This window comes from Peromyscus maniculatus, chromosome 1, assembly GCF_049852395.1.
Source record: "Peromyscus maniculatus bairdii isolate BWxNUB_F1_BW_parent chromosome 1, HU_Pman_BW_mat_3.1, whole genome shotgun sequence".
Lineage (NCBI taxonomy): Eukaryota > Metazoa > Chordata > Mammalia > Rodentia > Cricetidae > Peromyscus > Peromyscus maniculatus.
Window position 1 is genome coordinate 787,964 of NC_134852.1, and position 19,950 is coordinate 807,913.

General features: G+C 37.5%; 2 pseudogenes; one reads left to right on the forward strand and one right to left on the reverse strand.

Moving 5' to 3' along the window:
• The window catches only part of LOC121826140 (vomeronasal type-2 receptor 116-like), a 478,502-nt pseudogene that overhangs the window by 16,289 nt on the left and 442,263 nt on the right, over window positions 1-19,950 (forward strand).
• On the reverse strand, window positions 1,853-6,407 carry LOC143274383 (vomeronasal type-2 receptor 116-like; annotated as a pseudogene).

Genomic DNA, 19,950 nt, shown 5'->3' on the forward strand with positions numbered 1-19,950 from the left:
ACAACTTTATACAGGAAATGAAAGTAAAAGATTTTTTAGATGAGAAAACTAGGCATTAGAAACTGTGACCAGGGATATTTACACCACAAAAATAAATCTTTTGTAGTCTTTGGTAAGTTCCTATTATAAAATATTTGTATTAAGACTCATGATATCCTTAAATAGAAATTTGAGAAATTCAGAGAGTTTTGACGGTCAGGTTCATCTAACATTTATACATACTACAAGAGATCAATTTGCTAAGTTGTTCTTCCTATATCAGTTCCATAATTGTGTCTTTTTTGGTACACTTAAATTTGAAATTTCTTATGTCATATGCATGAAGAGAGCCCTGATCATCACTTCTAATATCTCATGCTTCCTCTGTAGATTATTTCTAATGCTGACATATTAAGACACTATTGAAAAGTGGAATCTCAGCACAGAGTCTTTGTAATATTTTTCTATATTTAAAAAACCTTAGGAGCCAGGCAGTGGTGGCACACGCCTTTAATCCCAGCATTCAGGAGGCAGAGGCAGGCGGATCTCTGCGAGTTCGAGGCCAGCCTGGACTACCAAGTGAGTTCCAGGAAAGGCACAAAACTACACAGAGAAACCCTGTCTCGAAAAAACAAAAAAAACAAAATCAAAACAAAAACCTTAGGTAACTTGAGTTTTGTATTTGTGTGTGTGTGTGTGTGTGCTTCTGTGCACATGTTAGTTCATGTAATCCTGAAGTCCCAAAGAAGCCATCTGACCCTTTCAAGTTATTGATACAAGTGGTTGTGAAGAGCATTTTGTTGGGGATAAATATGAGGACCTCTGCAAAAGAAATTTGTGATATTAACTACAGACACATCAATTTAGATTCTATAATGTTCTTTCTACCTATTTATGAAAACATACCACTCTCTTCTAAGTTCTTCTGTTCTAACTCCTAGGAAGCATCAGAATTCCCTTCCTATCCTCTTGAAAGGAGGTGTATTTGTAGCTAGAGTTTTTCTGGTCCTTCCTAGTCCACAGTCAGAAAAAATCCCTCTCACCCACAAGTCCCACAGCCACTCAGACCCAACCAAATAAACATACAAAGACATATTGCTTACAAAATGTATGGTCATGGCAGGCTTCTTGCTATCTAGTTCTTCTATCTTAAATTAATGCATTTTTATTAATCTATACCTTACCATGTGGCTAGTGGCTCACTAGCATCTTCACATGTTGCTTGTCATGCGGCAGCTGGCAGTGTCTCTCTGGGTCAGCCTTCCACTTCCCAGAATCCGCAACTCTGTTTGTCCTACCTATACTTCCTTCCTGGCTTGGCCAATCAGTGTTTTATTTATTAACCAATCCGAGCAACTCATTTAACATACAGACCCTCCTACAGAATATATTGCTTTAATCCCATCAACAAAAAAATGTTCATTCTTTCACAAATATCCTGTCTTTTTCTCTCATCCATCAACTGCATCAAAGTCAAGCATTTATTCAGATATTAAAATATGTTTGAATTAACTTTGAGCACTTCTGCATTTTAGAACAGAGTAGAGTATTCCACTCTGCACTATTGCCCAATGGTTAGGTCTTAGGGAATGTATGGCTGAGTAGGTTATAAGAGACAATGTAGGAAACAATACTAGACATGATATTGCTAGACAACATCAATAGAGAAAATAGTGAGAGTCATTTTATAAGAGATAGGACTTGCAATGTATTCCAGTATATTTTGGCTATGAACCAACTATATATTTGCCAGTGAGAATTCATTAAATATGAGTTCAGGAAGATGATTTCCCTCTGACCTTTTGAAAAAATGTCTGTCTATTCATAACAAATTTGTGCAGCACTTGGGGATAAAGATGCATCCAGCAGGCCTTCAATGGAATCCAAGAAGGAGAAAAATCTCCAAAGCCACGATGACCTTGCCCTTGGTACTATGGTACACAGGGAGAAAACTGACCCAAACACTGCAGAACAATAGCATGCTGAATGTCAAGAACTTGCCTTCATTGAATGTGTTAGGCAGATTCCTGGACAAGAAATCCACAGTGAATCTCCCCAGAGCCAAGCAGGCCATGTATCCAAGGACACAGTATAAGCCAGTGACTGAGCACTTGATGCACACAATGATGATGTAGCTATAATCAGATGTGTATTGATATCAACAGAGGGAGGATAAGATCCTTGCCAGACTGCACAGAAAATAGCTTGGAACAGAGTACATATGGCAATGATGTAGTTAGGTGCCCCTGAAACCAGGAAGTACCTTATCCTTATTCCAGAGGCTGTGATTACTAAAGCCATCAGCACAGTCACTATTTTGGCCAACACAGTGGAAACAGCCACAGTGAATAGAACTCCAAATTTCTGCAGAGTACAGTAGCTGAGTTAGGATGGTTAATGAAGAGCAAAGAATACAGGAAACAAAAGATGAGTGAGATAAGCAATATATAACTGAGTTTCTGGTTGTTGATCTTCACATTGGGAGTATCATGGTGCTTGACAAAGACCCCAAGAACCAGAGTTGTGAATGCATAGAAACCACAAGTCCATTAAAGAAGGGATACTGCCTGGAGCCGCCGCCAGGACAAACAAGATGTAAGGTACCAGTAAGCCGAGCCAGGTGGCAAAGTATAGATTAATAGAAAAGGGCTAAATATAAGAGTGAGAGCTAGACAATGATAGGCCTGAGCTAATAGCCAAGCAGTTTAAATAATGTAAGAGTCTGTGTCTTTATTTTATAAGTGGGTTCTGGGACTGGTGGGACTTGGGAGCTGGAGAGAAATTCTCCAGCTACAAATGGCGCCCAACGGCTCGAGTTTCTACCTTAAACCTGAGAATATTTAATAATCAATTCTAAACAGAGCCAAAAACAGGTTCCTGCTTCTTGTCTCATACAGGCAGCTAGACTCTGCAAAACACAGGTTTCAACACTGGCGGGTTCCTGGTGTGTGCATTTGACCATCACTATGGTGGGAATGAGGTGTCTGCCTGAGGCACATTATGCTATATGGTAGATTTAGTCTTTACTAGTATTAAAAAAATGTTTTCTGGGCTACATGCTGCTTTGATAAAAGCTTAGACCCACTATTTCTGAGACTTGATGACTCCCAGAGCTGGCGAAAAAAAGTACCACTGACATGTTGGGAAGCTCATGTGAGCGGAGCCAGCAGCAGCAGCGCCTTTTCAGTCTTAGAATGGTACAGTTTAAAGCAATAGGCTCAAGGTAATATAAAAAATAAGCCACGTAAAGATGGCTACCACACAGAGAACTGGATTATGTTCTCTTTGATATTCGTAACTGAAGAAAAACATTTGATTACAAAAGCTGTTCAGTTATGCCAAAATGTATATTTTAAAGGTACCTTGACTTCAAAATTTAGATTTAAGGATATGTTGCTTTGGAAAAGAGGTTCTGCTTTTGTTTCCACAGAAAGCCAGAGGCTATGGATTTGTTCCAGATTAAGATACATCAGGTTTCCCCAGCCAAGACCCCCTGAAAGGTCTCCAATGACACTATGGCACAGAGGATCCAACATCCAGAACAGTTTCAAGACTACTGGTTCACACAATACAGCCTCACGGACTACCCCATAGGCCTAAAATTTTCTTTGCATCCCCATAAGATACAGCACCCCCCTCCAGCAGGAAGTAGTAAGAGATGCTATGCCCAAATTCCCAAATATACCAAGCTGGCTTTAGAGGTGGAATTGGCTCACTCCCCCTCTAAACCCAGACAAATTCTTAAAAATAAAAATGGTTAAGAGATTCTTATGTCCCAAATCAGAAGAGCCCTCTGGTGTGGGACAGAGAAAAAACAATATTTTTATTTAAAACAGGTTGATTATAAATGTGATCTCTTTCTAAAAAAGAAAAGGGGATATGATATAGATATATAGAAGGATATAGAGATGATAAGATAAAAGGGTAGATGAATGAACCTACTTTTAAAGAACAACTTGTTTAAAATGTTTTACATTGGTATAGATTTTAGTTTATGTTTAAAATGTTTTACATTGGTATAAATTTTAGTTTATTGATACAAACTTAAAGTTAATTTTATTATACTGTGTATATATTTCTATTTTTGCTTGAGGTATTATGTTTATGTAACTCATTTAAAATTGTAATGGATAATTAAAAAATAGATTAATAATTAGTCATCTATGATAATCATATTTATAGCCATGTTAGTTATGTCTTCTAGATGTACATAGATATATTTCAGATAGATAGGAAGTCTTCAAACACTTCAAAGACCTAGAAAATATGGCATTTAAATAACTTAGAATTCTCTTGATGTGAGACACAATCACTCCTAGCTGCACCAATTTGATCCCTTGAGAATATTGGACTTCTAAGACATTTCCATTTGAATGTTTGTCTTTTTGGCACAAAATGGCCTACTGGGCAAAGAACTGCCCTTGCCTTGACGGCTGACAGTACAAATGCAATGCTGTCCTTCCTGGACAAGCGGGACACAAGGAAAGCGACCATTGTACTCTGCCAAGACAGGGTAAGATGGTCTCTCAGAATTCCTGCTTCTGAAAATGGTCTGTCAGATACTCTAGGCCTGTAGCCAATTTGAATGCACCAACAATGCTGAAAAACATTAGGTGATTGTCCAGGCTGCCATCTGTCTTGGTCTACTTTTGCAAGATTCCCAAAAGTTGCTTGCATCCTTCTCCCATTTCTCAGGTAGTATTATATCCTTCTGAGGTCTTTGATGTGATTAAAGACGAGATAGTTGTAATTTCCTCAGTTATGATAAAAGATAAGTTAGATATAAAACCTTAAAATCATAAATACAAGATAGATAGGATATCTTCTTTAATATTATAACTAATTCTTGCTCAATAATTTTTTGTTATATGTAATTTTACCATGTTAAAGTTAAAACCTTCCTTTTAAAAAAAAAAAGAAGAAAAGGGGAAGTGCTGTGGATATCGCTATATGTAAATAAATCTGATTGGCGATACCCAGACAGGAAGTATAGGTGGGACTAACAGAGAGGAAAATTGAGGTAGGAGGAAGGAGAAGGGAGACTGCCTGGAGCCGCCGCCAGGAGAAACAAGATGTAAGGTACCAGTAAGCCGAGCCACGTGTCAAAGCATAGATTAATAGAAAAGGGCTAAATATAAGAGTGAGAGCTAGACAATGATAGGCCTGAGCTAATGGCCAAGCAGTTTAAATAATGTAAGAGTCTGTGTCTTTATTTTATAAGTGGGTTCTGGGACTGGTGGGACTTGGGAGCTGGAGAGAAATTCTCCAGCTACACATTAAGGCAAGATCCATCCCCAGGTGGTCTTCATAGTTCATCATGATCATAGCTTTATGATTGCTTTGGTTCTGCTCTGTGCTGACATACTGGTCTTCTGGATACTTCACAACTCATGAAGAAAATAAAGTATGATTAGTGTTTATTCAGCATTAATATTTTCAGGATATTTCAATTAAGTGTGTTGAAGAAACATCACAATATCTGCATTTTGATGTTGAGGATGTAATTGAAGGAAACTGCTGCAATGGCAATGATTCCTTTTCATAATGTTCATTATCTCTATGTGGAACAAAACCAAAGAATCTTTTTATGTCTATTTAAGGTTATTGATGAGATAGATCATTGGTCATGTTTCCAGGAAACATGAATTTGGTAGTACATTTTGGAGGTTATGATGAAATGATTTATATTGGTGAATTCACAGAAGACATATTCAAAAACCATAGTTTTGCTGAGTGCATTTTAAAATCAAGATCACATGCATTCAGTGTGTCCTGAGGTATTTGTCTCTTTTAGGAATGTTGTCTCTATGAGATATAAACATGTTTTCTTTACTAGGACCAGATCTCTGACATATTTTCTAATTCAAATTTGCTAGCCCAAATACATTGAAATAGAAACAACTCTAAATGAAATAAGTAAGGCATATGTATCTGTATATGCTTACAGCTATATATACATATAAAATTAGAAAAGGAACTTATGACTTGGAGTGTGATTGGGTTTATATGGGTTTAAGCAGCAGGATGAAAATGGTAGAAATTCTATGAATATAATATTAATATTTGTGAACTGCAAAGAATACAAAAAATAAACACAGCATCAGTTGTGTCCTTTTCTGGTATTAGAGACAGCAAGTTGCAAATTCTCTTCACAAGAAACAGTAACCTTACCACTGAAAGTAGAAAACTGTATACATATTTACCAATAAAATATCTCTACATCTTCATTCCATCACCTTCAGAAGAATAGAGCACCTTCTTCCTTCCCTTTTTCAACTTATTGAGACCCAGACCCTGTCAATGTGCTCATGGGTGAAGTAAATACTGATAAACAGCATGAGAAAGACAACACAAGAGACTTTAAGAATGAGTGGTAACACAGAATCTTTGAATTGAGCATAGTATCCATAAGTTATTAACATCACCATGGTAATTGGAGGAAACCATATTGTAATTGTTCTGGATCATTGCATAATTGAAGAGAAGCATGATGTGCTTCCAAGATTTAAAGTATTTTTATTTGGAAGAATGTTTTTATGGACAGTTTTAAATTGTTAACTTGTTTAAGGGGCTAAGAATTTTGTACCTAACTCATCACAAAACAAGGGGTCATGTGTGGTGGTAATCTAATTGTACTGAAATATTATTTTGATTGTATGTTAATAAATAAAGTTGTCTGGGGGTCAGAGCTATTAGAGCCATAGCAAGAGTGTGGCGGTGGTGGCACATGCCTTTAATCCCATAGATATCTGTGTGTTCAGGGATATAGCCAGCATTGGAGACATATGCCTTTAAGACCTAGGGGGCTGTACATTCAGACAGTGACGAGGCAGTCATGTGTTTGGGTTTACAACCAATGAGAAGGCAGAACAACATACTATAAAAAAAAGAACAGACAGGAAGTAGGTCTCTTTCGCGAAGCTGGGACAGCAGGAGGAAGGGTGAGATTTTAGCTCTGAGCTCTGACCTCTCGGCTCTTTTACATTGTTTCTGTGTTTCTTATTTAATAAGACGGTTGGTTACATTGACATCTGGCACCCAACGTGACAAGAATCCATTAAAAACCGCTTGGATTGGCGGCAGGTCCGCTTTCCCGCAAGGGTGGCAGACCTGGTGGTTGGCGTCCTAGTCCGAGCCGTGGCTTCCTAGTCCAAGCAGCAGCCCCCTAGTCCTTGGCCTCAGGCCGGACTAACTGAGCTGCTTACTTAGAGCCTGCTTGCTTAAAGCCGGTGTTACAAACAACTCAGACCTGCCCTGCCGAACAGGACCCTGCCTGTAAAGCCAAAGCACTTGGTCGGAGCTTAAGGAAGTCAGACCCAAGCCTTGACTGGGCACAAGAGGGAACACGTGGCTGCATTTAAACTTTAGCCAGCTACGCTTTCTTGTTCTCTCTCTCTCTCTCTCTCTCTCTCTCTCTCTCTCTCTCTCTCTTTCTCTTTGGATTTACACCTGGGACACTAGGTGGCTGTTTTGAAAATCCCCTCGGATTTCTACTGTTCTACGCAGATTTGGTAAGTCATAATATATCAGATATTTTAAAGGAAACTATCTAAAAGAGAATTTTTTTCCACATTAAAAAAAATTGGTTTTATGTGTACATTGGAAGAAAATTGGTTTTTGTTCGAAATTTTAGGCAGTCTGGCAATGGAACAACTATATAATATTAGTATTGGTGGAATTATGCACCTTATCACTATGCTAATCCACATTTTAATATTTAAAAAGATAGTCAATTTAAGTGCCAGGATAACAGCTTTAGAAGAACTTGTTAAACCTGTAAAAATTCAGACAGAAGAAATTAACAGTGAAGTTGTTTCAAGTCGGGATCATAAGGTTGCAGAAAGAAAGCCTGTTTTCACAAGTCACCCTTAATTTATCCTGTAACCGTACAGCAGATGCCTGATCAAATGGCTACACAAAATAATTGGGCTCCAATTGAAATGTTGGATTTAAAAAGGTTTAAGGAGGCAATAGTATCTTATGGCATGCATTCCCCATATGTAAAGCAAATGTTAAACTCTTGGTCAACATATAATAGGATAGTACCACAGGACTGGCGGGACCTTGCACAAGGTGTTCTGGAACCCAGCCAGAGACTTCAATTTCTGACTTGGTTTAAGGAGGAGGCTAAAAACATAGAAAAACAATGGAGGGATAAAGGAATACAAGTTTGCCAGGATCAGCTTATGAGCGAAGGCCAATATGCTTCAGCACAAACACAATGTTTATATGATGTCCAAACCCTAATTTTATGTCAAATGGCAGCCTTGAATGCATGGGACAGAGTTGAGGAACCAGGAAAAAATTCTGAGTCATTTACAAAGGTGAGGCAAGGCCCAAAAGAGTCTTTTACAGATTTTTTACAAAGACTGGCTTCAGCAGTAAAGAGAATGGTCTCGGATTCAGAAGCTAGTAAGGCAATAATTGAATTCTTGGCCTTTGAGAATGCGAATGCAGCATGCAAAAGAATAATCAGGCCATTAAGGGCAAGATCTGCACCTATAGAAGATTGGATTAGAGAAACAATTAATGTTGAAGCTGATGAGCATGATGATACATCGGTAGGAGAAGTAATTTCAAAAGGTTTGAGGAGTGTTAGATGTTTTGGATGTGGAAAGCAAGGACATTTGGAAAGGGACTGTAGACAGGTCATTCCCAGAAACAATGTTTCTTCAAGGAACAATGGCAACAGAATGCCCCTTCCTTCTGGAGTATGCAGAAGGTGTGGTAAGGGAAAACACTGGACCAACGAATGTAGATCAACAAAGGAGAGACAGGGTAATCCTTTGCCTCAGTTTTTGGGAAACTCCCAGAGGGGCCTCAGGCAGGCCCCCAGTGCAAATCCAGTTCAAACCTTTCCTGCAGCCATAGAGGAAATGCCTGCTCTGGAGAGCGATTAAATAACCAAATGCCTATTGGAATAAATCATGCTGGTCAGGATGATGAAACAGAGAGAATAGAAAATTCAGGAGAAAACATAAAGAAAATTTTTTGGCAAACTTCTATTAATGAACAAAGACCAAAATTAACAATAAAAATAAATGGTGTTTTGTTGTCTGGTCTGGTAGACACAGGTGCGGACGTTACCATAATTGCACCAGAATTTTGGCATCCAAATTGGCCTCTTCAGGAGGTAAACGTTCAACTGTTAGGAATTGGGACATTATCTCAGGTGAAACAGAGTGCAAGATGGCTCGAATGTATAGGTCCAAAAGGACAGAGAGGAAAATTAAAACCATATGTGGCTAACATAACTATGAACCTGTGGGGTCGAGACTTGTTGCAACAATGGAATACTCAGATTAACATCCCTCCAATCTCAGAAACAAATCATAAACTAGCACATGTTACTGAGAGAAATATTAGAAGATATTGTTCTAATGAGTGGTCACCAGCCATCCATATTATACAAGAACAGGGCACAATAACTGATGATCTTCCAAAGACACCAACAGCTCTACCTTTAAAATGGTTAACAGACAAGCCTGTATGGGTCCAACAATGGCCTTTAACAACAGAGAAACTCCAGGCTTTAGAAGAGCTGGTAGAAGAACAGTTAAATGCTCAGCATATTGAAGAATCAACCAGCCCCTGGAATTCTCCTGTATTTGTTATTAAAAAGAAATCTGGTAAATGGAGAATGGTAACAGACCTTAGAGCAATTAACAAAATAATTCAACCAATGGGCTCTCTACAAACTGGGATGCCTTTGCCTACTCTGTTACCAAAAGGATGGCCTCTCATAGTTATTGATTTAAAAGACTGTTTCTTTTCAATACCCTTACAAGAAAAAGACAAAGAAAGATTTGCTTTTACAGTGCCTACTTATAATAATTCTCAACCAGTTAAAAGATTTCAATGGAGGGTCCTCCCACAGGGAATGTAGAATAGCCCAACCCTGTGCCAATATTTTGTACAACAGCCATTGGAAGTGATACGTAAAAAATTTCCTAAATCTATAATTTATCATTATATGGACGGTATTTTACTAGCTGACCCAAATGCAGATACTTTAGAAATAATGTTTGAAGAAGTAAAGAAAATTTTGCCTTGCTGGGGATTACAAATTGCTCCTGAAAAGATACAAAGATGAGATTCTATTAATTATTTAGGATATAAAATAGAGCTACAAAAAATTAGACCCCAAAAGGTGCAAATTCGGAGAGATAGACTACAGACTCTTAATGACTTTTAAAGATTATTTGGAGATATTTCTCATCTACGAACTATTGTTGGGGTAAAAAATGATGAACTGACTAATTTGTTCAAAACCTTAGAAGGTGACAAGGACTTAAATAGTCCAAGAGAATTATCACCTGAAGCTGAGAAAGAATTAGCCTTGGTAGAAAAGAAAGTGCATGAAGGACACGTGAATCGTATTGATCCAAAGCTGGATTGCATTTTGGTTATCTTACCTTCTAGGCGTTCTCCTACTGGAATATTAATGCAGAGGGAAGATATTATATTGGAATGGATATTTTTACCAAATAAACCAAATAAAAAATTAAAAACTTATGAGGAAAAGATCTCTGACTTGATTTACAAAGGAAAATTGAGACTTCGTCAATTAGCAGGCATAGACCCAGCAGAAATTGTCATACCATTAACTAAGGAGGACATTGAAAAATTATGGACAGAAAGTGAACCTTGGCAAAGAGCTTGCAGTAATTTTTTGGGAGAAAATAACAGCAAATATCCCAAAAGCAATAGAATTGATCTTATAAAGAGAGCTGAATGGATCTTGCCTCAAATTGTAAGGAAAAAACCCATATCTGGAGTTCGTACATTTTATACAGATGCCAACAAAGAAGGAGAGGCAGGTTACAAATCAGAAAATTTAAGTAAAGTGGTTCAAAGTCCATATAATTCAGTTCAAAAATCAGAATTGTATGCTATTCTGTTGGTATTAATGGATTTTTCAGAACCTCTCAACATAGTAACTGACTCTCAGTATGCTGAAAGAGTGGTGTTACATATTGAGACTGCATAATTTATCCCTGATGCTTCAGAATTAACTTCACTATTTATTCAATTACAAGATACAATCAGGAAAAGGAATCATCCTTTATATATAACTCACATTCGATCCCATACTGGTCTGCCAGGCCCTCTAGCACAAGGCAATGATGAGATTGATAAATTATTGATAGGAAATGTGCTGGAAGCCTCAGAATTTCATAAAAAACATCACGTCAATAGTAAAGGTTTAAAAAAGGATTTTTCCATAACCTGGCAACAAGCCAAAGAAATAGTAAAGAAATGTCCTACTTGTTCCTTCTACAATCAAACGCCATTACCAGCAGGATGTAACCCAAAGGGTACTCAGAGAAATGAAATCTGGCAGATGGACGTGTTTCACTTTGCAGAATTTGGAAAACTGAAATATGTACACCACACCATTGATACTTTTTCAGGATTTCAATGGGCAACTGCTTTGAGTTCTGAAAAGGCTGATTCTGCAATCACTCATTTGCTAGAAGTTATGGCCATCATGGGTATACCTGCACAAATCAAAACTGACAATGCTCCATCATATGTCTCTGTTAAAATGAAACAGTTTTTTGCTTATTACAATATAAAGCATATTACAGGCATACCACATAATCCTACAGGTCAAGCAGTTATAGAAAGATCAAACAGAACTCTAAAGGATATGCTAAACAAACAGAAATGGGTAACAAAAACCCCCAGAAATAGACTGCATAATGCTCTTCTAACTTTGAATTTTCTGAATGCCAATGAGAAAGGAACAACAGCTGCAGAGAGACATTGGATAATAGAAAAAACTACAGAATTAAATCAGCCTATATACTTTAAGGATGTGCTGACCTCAGAATGGAAACCAGGGTATGTATTACATTGGGGACGAGGTTTTGCTTTTGTTTCTACAGGAGAAGATAAGCTGTGGGTATCATCAAAATTGATAAAGGTTCAATCTGAACAAGAGAGACCTCTTAATTAGAGGAGGTGATTGTTCATCAACCAGCATGAACATCCAATTTAAACTAACTTGTATCAATAACACATGCCTTTTCATTTAATCAGATAATAACTTGCCAAAAAGGAACATCCCCAAAATTAGTCTTGGGGAAAGGTTTTTGTTTTTATCTTTTAGGAGAATGAAGGTTAAGGAATCTGAAGAACACTGGACAAATGAGACAACTGAAGAAAAGGGACAAATCATCTATCCGAAGAAACAGAGTGAAACGGTGTATGGGTATATATTATCTAAAAAAATTTTATGTCTTCCTAAATGTTTGTTTCTGCTTTTCTCTAAAGATTTAACACTATTGGTCTTCTAACAGTCCCAGTTCAATTAAAATTTAAAGCTGACTTTGGAGTTGGAGAATGGCTCTCTCCTTCTTTAAAATCAAGCATGTTGTTAAAAGGTAAATGCAAACTCCCTGTATCATGCCAGAATAAGAGCCATCTTCTGCTATGGTACAGGACAAAAGCAAAATTAATTAAGGGACTATTCTATTACTAATCTCAACTCTTTGATTCTATTCTGATTCTTTAAACTTTTCTTAAAGTATAAATTTTATATCAAAATTTACAAGATTAATATATATATATATACATTTTAAACTTTGTTAAGATATGAATGGTCACATAGATACTAACTAATTCTAGAAAAAAGGCTAGCTGCATATATATGTTTTTGTGTTCGAGTCTCTTATCAGTTTTCTGCAGGAAATCACGGCCAGGCCTAACATCAACTGAAGTCTCCAGAAAGAAGATGGGGCCCCACAACAACAACAATTCCACGTGGACAATAATAATATCATTAAGCTGACAAACATCATCCACAGATCAGCTTTGAACTACAAGGTGCTCAGAGCAAATTTGAGATGACTAGCTGAGATGATCCAGTCTCAAAGACTACTTGAATAAGGACTTGAGATAAACCCGGAACTTTGGCATTATACACAGACTGGATAATGAAGGATATAGTTACCTCTCCTAGAATTTGACAATTAACCTAAAATTTTTCTTTCAGGATAAAGAAAACTTCGCCCATACCCAGCAGGAAGCAATTTTAAGAATACGACGCCCACATTCCCAAAGAGGTGGTGTGGGGCGGGTGGTTTTTTGGTCTTTTTAATGGGTTTTGGGTCTGGGATAATTTTCAGTATTTAGGGGGGTTGGTTACAAGTTATTGTCAAGGGTTAGGAAAAAGGCTAAGCAAAGGAGATTAGATTTAAGGTTCTTGTTTAAAAAAGAAAGAAAGAAAGAAAGAAAAGAAAAAGACAATTACTAGTTTTAAATACTTTACATTGCATTGAATTGTTTTATATTGTATACAAATTTGAAACTGACATTGTTAGAAAATGCTATATGTATATTTCTAATTGCATTTATACCATTCATTTAACAATGTAATGCAAATTTCTGATCCTTGAATGTTATTATTACCAACTATTAGGATATAAAGAAATGAAAGTCAGTAGTTAGACATTACAATAGAACTTTTAGTCACATTAGATATGTTTTAAAAATTGAGCAGAGATGTTTTAGACAGGTCATCTTCAAACCCTTCAGAGATCTATAGAATATGGCATTTAAAATGTTTTAATAACTTAGAAAATTTTTCTTTTTTAAGACATGTCGGCTCCTGGCAGTACTAATCTACTTCAGAGAAAATATGGGCATTGAAGAAACTGCATATGGAGTCAACTTTCATTGTGGCAAAAGTTAGCCACTGGACAACAAAGTATCCTCGAATCAACAGGACAAAATGGACAGACAGATCACGAAACAAGGGACTACTGATTCTTGCCAAAACAAGTGTGGTTATGGCTTTATCAAAAGGCATCTTCTGAGGCCAGGACAATATGGCCCCATCCCTGAAGTGGCCTTCGCATCCAGAAAAGGTATGGTGCCCTTTTCTTCGAAGGCAGCTTAACAGGCAGAGGGCCGATGGATTCTGTTGTACAATGGAACAGCAGCTGAAAGCTCATGCCTCTCAAAAGTAGACTGGCATTTAATAGAGGGATGTGGAGAAGAAGGGGATGCTGAGATGAAGCCATATATACACAGCCAAGAAGAATGGACAGCTGAATTTAAAAACTGTCAACAATTTCCAGAATTTAAAATCCTGAATCATGACAGGACACTAGTGGAATTCAGGTGTTTCTGGTACGTGGACTGCTCTCACCCAATGTGAGGTTGAACTGTTGACCTTGCGTACATCCTACTTCACAAATGAGTCTGTCAGATACACTAAGCCTATAGGCTGAAGATGATGCCCCAACACTACGGAGAAACCTCAGGTGACTGCCCAGGCAGCTGGCTGTTTCTGTCAACTCACAAATTTTTTGGAAGTTGCTTGCATGCACTTCCTGTTTTTTTATTTTTGTTAGCTAATTATTCCCTTCTTGGGTCTCTGAGGGAGTTGAAAATTAGTTAGTTATGGTTGAAGATTAGTTAGTTATAGTTGAAAATTAATTAGGATAGAAAGTACATTAGATACATCTTGGAATTACCAAAATAGGATAGATAATGGAATTATTTTCTCTGATTTGTCAAATACCTGTTTAGGTATTTATTACTTGTATATATTGTATATAGTTATTGTACTTTTGTATATAGTTTTTCTTTTGTTAGTTATAACCTTTTGCTTTTTTTCTTTTTATTAAAATAGAAAAGGGGAAATGTGGTGGTAATCTAATTGTACTGAAATATTATTTTGATTGTATGTTAATAAATAAAGTTGTCCTGGGGTCAGAGCTATTAGAGCCATAGCAAGAGTGTGGCGGTAGTGGCACACGCCTTTAATCCCATAGATATCTGTGTGTTCAGGGATATAGCCAGCATTGGAGACATATGCCTTTAAGACCTAGGGGGCTGTACATTCAGACAGTGACGAGGCAGTCATGTGTTTGGGTTTACAACCAATGAGAAGGCAGAACAACATACTATAAAAAAAAGAACAGACAGGAAGTAGGTCTCTTTCGCGAAGCTGGGACAGCAGGAGGAAGGGTGAGATTTTAGCTCTGAGCTCTGACCTCTCGGCTTTCTCCTTTACATTGTTTCTGTGTTTCTTATTTAATAAGATGGTTGGTTACATCGACAGTCATGAACTTTTAAATGTTTATTATTAAATGTACACAATTGAGAAGATACGTGTAGTCCTGTTTGCCTCATCTCAAATACTAAATAGGACATATCACCACCTGCAACTTTTCCTACATTTGTCCTACATTCTCTGCAGTCCATATCCATTGATAGAGGCTCTTCATCCCATACTCAGTAGAACATTATCACAGTGGCAGTGCAGGTCCCAGAATGCAAGTGAAGTAGATGAGCAGAAAAATTGTATGACAAGAATTTATACATAAAACACAGGGTCACTTCTCTGGTTCTATTTGCTTTAAAATACTCAATAAGACTTCCCTGTAGCCAATAATATATTATAAAACGAGGAAAAACAACATTGGAAACCACAGATAAATAAGAAAAATGGGTCAACACATGTGAGGTTTGAAAATAATGGAGGAGGATCTTAGTTTAGAAAAGAAATATTCAACTTATCTTCTCATGAATAATGATTGGTTCAGAAGAGGAGTGATAAATCTTATAGAGTGTATGAAATGAGGCATACAGGTCAGGTGTTCTTTCTGAGCTCTTTGAATATTTTAAAAAATCAACATTTAATTTCTAAATGAACTATGGATCTTTGATGATCTTGATAGTTTTAGAACAGCAGGATCCAGAAAGTTAAATGATTTGGACTGATTATTGGTTTTCAAGACAAGGGAATCACAGGCTTTGGTTAGATATTCTGTAACTGATACTGGTATAGAGAAGGCCCCACTCTGAATGCTATGTTTAACTCAATTACTCTAAACATGAAGCTGCTTTTCAATGACATGGACTTTGTGATATAATCCCAGTGTGGAACAATGAATTTTAATTTATGAGTTTCCCTGAACCAATAATGCATGTCTCACTGTGAATAATCTAACAAAATACACTGACATCATTTCTAAAGCTTTTAACACTAACAAAAATCTGAGGCAGTCATTGGACCAAACTTTCCCAAAATGTTATTTTCCCTGGGGCTCTGCTTTCCAAAAGGATGAAAGATGTCATGAAACTAGCTGAACTATCATCCTATATATTTATCATCCAAATTGTATGTCATGGACTATGGACAACAGATGAAGAGCCTGAGGGAAGAGAGTTTCAGGGTATTCTCAATGGCTGAGAAAACAACTGCACAAATAAAGAAAATGAACCATGATACATAAGTAGCCTCTTGTTTGGTCACAGAAATAAAAGCAAGTGGATATATCTGGGTGCCCATTTTATGTTCTGATAAGCATGGCATGTCACAATCCAAATGTCTCAGGGTTATAGCAGAAAAAAAATGTTCACTTTGATTTTACTGTTCTTGCTCTTCAACATTCCACTTCAAGTGTCAAGTTCCATTCATCCCAGTTGCTTTTGGACAATGAAACATAGTGAAGACAAAGATGGAATATTACAGTCATGTGCCTTCATACTTGAGGCAGTCCATGGGACAGTGGAGATAACAGAGTTCATACAACCTTTCAAAGAAAGATAAGTGCCTTATACTTTCTACATAAGTGTCATCATGGATATTTCATGAGGGGTCAGAGGATGAGGATCAGAGCAATGCCTTGAAACTTCTGCCTCATTCTCCCAACCTGCACATAAATAAATGTCTCCAAATTCTGTTAGATATTCAATGCCATTTTTCTACTTTTAATTTGTCCAGAGAGTGTTTTGTGTTTTCCCAGTTACCTTCTAACTTCCAAGCCTGGAAACTGAGTAAAGGAAGTACTCCATACATTGACACATCACATATAGTCTACTTCTTCACAGTTTCCATATCACAATATCTGGTGATTTCTCAACAAAGGAATCCCATTCTAATTCAGTGAGTGTCACCATAACTGGGTAAAAAAAAGGCCATACAGTACAGTCAGCTGATGGATATGCCATCAATGTGTTGTTTTTAACACATTGCTAGGGCAAATGATATTTTTGGCACACTAGCTACAGAAAATGTTCACATAGATGTTCAATTACTCTCTCAGATGATCTGTATGTAGTCACACTGTGCCTTCTAAAGATGCACCAAGAATGGAAGTAGGAAACTATCCACTTTGAACTTTATATACGCTCCCGTTTCTCCACAATTCACTTATATGCATGTATAATCACTGGGCTTTAATTTCAAAGTCCACTCATTCACTCTTTCTTTACTCTTTCTTTCTGTAAAGACGGATTGTATGGACTGTAAATGGTATGTTTTCATTCTTTGAGAACTGTGGCTGTCCTTAATAGGGGTGACTTCTTCCTTCCCTAGTCACTTGCCTGAGAAACAGCTGCAGCATGTAATAATTGGCAACAATTGAGAGTAGGGATAGAGGTGTTGCCCACTAGCTCACATTTTCCACTATTTAAGAATCCACATACTACTCAGCAGAGAAAAACAATGACATCATACGGTTTGCAGACAAATGGATCGATCTAGAAAAAATCATCCTGAGTGAGGTGACCCAGACTCAGAAAGAAAATATGGTATGTACTCACTCATAGGAAGATGCTAGATGTGGAACAAGGATGACTGGACTGCTACTCACATCACCAGTGAGGCTACCTGGAAAACGAGACCCCAAAAAAGACACGGAGAAATGGATGAAATCTATATGAACAGCCTGGTCATGAGTGGGAACAATGAAGGGTGACGGTCGAGGGAAAGAGAGTGGGAGATCCTAGCTGGATCAAGAAAAGAGAGGGAGAACAAGGAATAGGAGACCATGGTAAATGAAGACCACATGAGAAGGGGAGGAAGCAGAGAGCTAGGGAGGCCCATGGAGATCCACAAAGATATCCCCACAAAAGACTGCTGGCAATGGTCGAGAGACTTCAGGAACTGACCTACTCTGGTGATGGGATGGCCAGACACCCTGTTAGTTGTGCCATAAACCCCATCCAAGGAAGGTCTGAGGAATTTGGATGCAGACATCCACGGCTGGGCCCCTGGTGGAGCACTAGGAGTCTAATTAGTGAGAAAGAAGAGGGTTTATATGAGCGAGAATTGTTGAAGCCAAGGTTGGATAAAGCACAGGGACAAATAACCAAATGAATGGAAGCACAGGATCTATGAACCAAAGGCTGAGGGGCCCCCAACTGGATCAGGCCCCCTGAACGGGTTTGCAGATTTGCAGACTGACTTCCTGGAGGAAAGGCATGACACTTGAATCACTGGGAACTGATTCACTTCATTTCAAGAAACCCAAAGACCTGGTTGTGAAATGCAATCCTTTCAAAACTGACCTACACTCACAGAATATTTAACACGATCCGTGCATGATAGTAGCGGTTTTATGTGGACTGCTGCATGCCAATGAAATTTCTCAGATTACCATTTTTAAAGTGTTCTCCCATGTGCGTCAATGGCAAGAGATTCATTTTCCAAACTGGTACCGTTTCCTTGGTGAGTCAGTCTCGCAAAGCTTATATTGCTGTCATTGTTCGTATTACAAAATAATGAATCCCTAAAGTGAGAAGAAAGGCCACATATAGTCTCTAGGAAGTTCCTAGCTGAAAAAGCCATTTCGAGTGCTTTGCCTTCTGAAGTGTTGCTTTATATCACCTAGGACCAACACCGTGCTGTGGTGATATTTTATTTGTACTGAAATGTTATTTTAATTTTATGTTAATAAATAAAGTTGCCCTGGGGTCAGAGCTATTAGAGCCATAGTAAGAGCGTGGTGGTTAGAAGAGCTAGGTAGATTTCTGTGTGTTCAGGGATACAGCCAGTATTGGAGACATACGCCTTTAAGACCTGGAGGGCGGTACTTACAGGCAGTGATGAGGCAGTCATGTGGTTGGGTTTACAACCAATGAGAAGGCAGAACAGAAAGATTATTTAAACAGGGACACAGGAAGTACCTCCCTCTCTCGGGGAAGCTAGGAGCACTGCAGGAGGTAAGATTTTATCTCTGAGCTCTGACCTCTCGGCTTTTCTCTTTTACCTTGGCTCTGTGTTTCTTATTTTAAAAAGACGATTGGTTACATCTACACCGTGCAAACATATAGAATACACTGGATCAGAAAACACAATCATAAAACCCAGGAAAACCCATACATTGGGAAATATTCAGGTGGGTAACAAAGAAAATAAACTTGAACACAATCAGAAAAAAGAAAAGAATCCATGTCTACTCTCTATATATGTCTAATCTGTCTATTCTCTGACACTTACATCACATTTACCACTTTTGTTTTTCTGTAAGTAATCTTATTCATTATATCTGCCTATTTTACGAATTTCAAGACTACCTACATATTGATTTTGTGTATATTTGGTCTTTATTACTTAGATAACATGAAATGACTAGGAAGAAAGTGAAGTTATTATTCTTCCCATAGACATACACACAAACTGGTATCATTCTCTTCCAACTGAATTGTCACCCATTTTTTTTTACATAAAACTTCATAAACTTTTCCATACATTTTACATTTTAGAATCTTCTATCTTACCAACATGTAATACTGGCACATACAAATTTCATTAGGATGCTATTCTTGTATTAGTGTAACTGAAAAGGTCTTCAAACAATGTTTTCTACATTGTGTTGGTTAGATAAACCCAGTAAAAATATGTGACATGGCAGTGTAAACATAAAATAAGTGAACAATACTAAAGAGTTAGTACACACCCTTAATATCTGCACTCAAGACCTAAAGGAAGTGTATCCCTGTGCATTTGAGGTCCATTTAGTCTACAATTGGAATCCATTCCCTTCTTATGGATTAATTGAACATTAATATCATCCATTCCCACAGATGAATACAGACATACATTTTTATCAAATCTGTCTCTGGTATTTGAATTTATTTAAAAATAAAACTTTAAAAAACATTTTATGGCCAAAAAAGATAAACCAGAAAGAAGAAAGATAAAGATTGTCAGGATGGCATATGTCA